The following is a 1,558-nucleotide window of genomic DNA, read 5'->3' on the forward strand; positions in this document are numbered from 1 at the left end:
TTAATTACCCTTATAGGTATTTAATAATCTCTATTTAGAGTGCTAAGTTATTATAAACCTCTCTCTAGGTATAATTATATAAGATAGAGTACTCTATATTAATAATATATTCTTTATATATAAAAGTATTAATACTAAAGAGGATATACTTATTATTATTTATTATTAAGTAGATATATATATTCTCTACTAGATAAGCTAGTTTTAGTCCTAAATATTATTTAGCTAATAGACTAAAAGCTTTATATATTATAAGTATAATACTACTCTTCTACTTTATATAATATTACTAATAATAGTTTAGGCCTATTATAACTACTTAACTAATATAAATAGCGTTATAATTATTAAAGTTAGCTATTTAGTATATATAAGTATAGTCTATATAGTAGTATATAATAATATTAGAAGGGAAGATTAAGTTACTTAGAACTAAATTGCTATTATTACTAGTTAATTAAATATAAATATAATAGCTATTAGTAGTTTATATAAATAATAGCTATAAGATTCTATAGTAAAGTTTAGTTAGGTAGTTAATAAAGTAGCTTAGGTTTTAGAATAATTTCTCCTCTACTATTATTAATATTATAAACCTCTTAAAGAGGCTAACTAAGTTAATATAGTATAAAAATACCTTAGGATTTAAGTAAACTAGGTTATTAAACTTATTATCTTCTTCTTCTACTTTATCTTTATTTACCTTCTCCTTTTCTCTAGTAGGTATAATAGGTAGCTTCTCTAGTTAGAGAGTAATTTTAACCTATTATATTATAATAAGTAGTATATATTTAGTAATCCTCTTCTTTAAGACTCTAAGTTAGTTTAGTAGTTTAATAACGTTAGCTATTAGTATTAATAGCTTATTTTTTATCTTAATATATCTATTATAATCTTAGTACTAAATAAGGCTTATAATCTCTTATAATGCTATATATTTAATTTACTTTAGACTAGAGGAGTATATAAAGAAGTTAAGAGTAAGCTTAAACTTTAATAATTAAAGCTCTCTATTAGGCTAGTACTATATTAGCTTAGAGGGGTCCTTATTAAGGTAGTATAACTTTAGATTAGTAATATAGATTATAAATAGAATAGTCTCTTTATCTTTCTTATCTTCTTTATTATTATTACTATCCTCCTAAAAGAGACTAATAGTTACTTTATATTTATTACTAAGTATATTATAGTTATTATATTTTAAAGCCTATAAAAGTTCTTATATATTAAAACCTATAGGGAGTCTAGTATATTAGGATAGTTAGTTATAATCTACTTAATTAATAGTAGTAAGGTTAATAATACTTAAATCTACTAGCTATTAGTATTTTAATTATTTAAATATATTAAAGTTTAAATATATTATTATTACTAAATAAGTTATTTACTACCTCTTAATATATAGAGGAATCTTAAATATATAAGATACTTAATAATAGTAGTTAGTTATTATTAAAGTCTATTAAGACGTCTATTATAGCTATTAGGTTACTTAAATATTAAGCTACTCCTTAGAGGGTTACTTACTTAATATAGAGAGAGGATAGAATAGCTATAT

The sequence above is a fragment of the Colletotrichum karsti genome (assembly GCF_011947395.1).
Source record: "Colletotrichum karsti strain CkLH20 chromosome Unknown Scaffold15, whole genome shotgun sequence".
Taxonomy (NCBI): Eukaryota; Fungi; Ascomycota; class Sordariomycetes; order Glomerellales; family Glomerellaceae; genus Colletotrichum; species Colletotrichum karsti.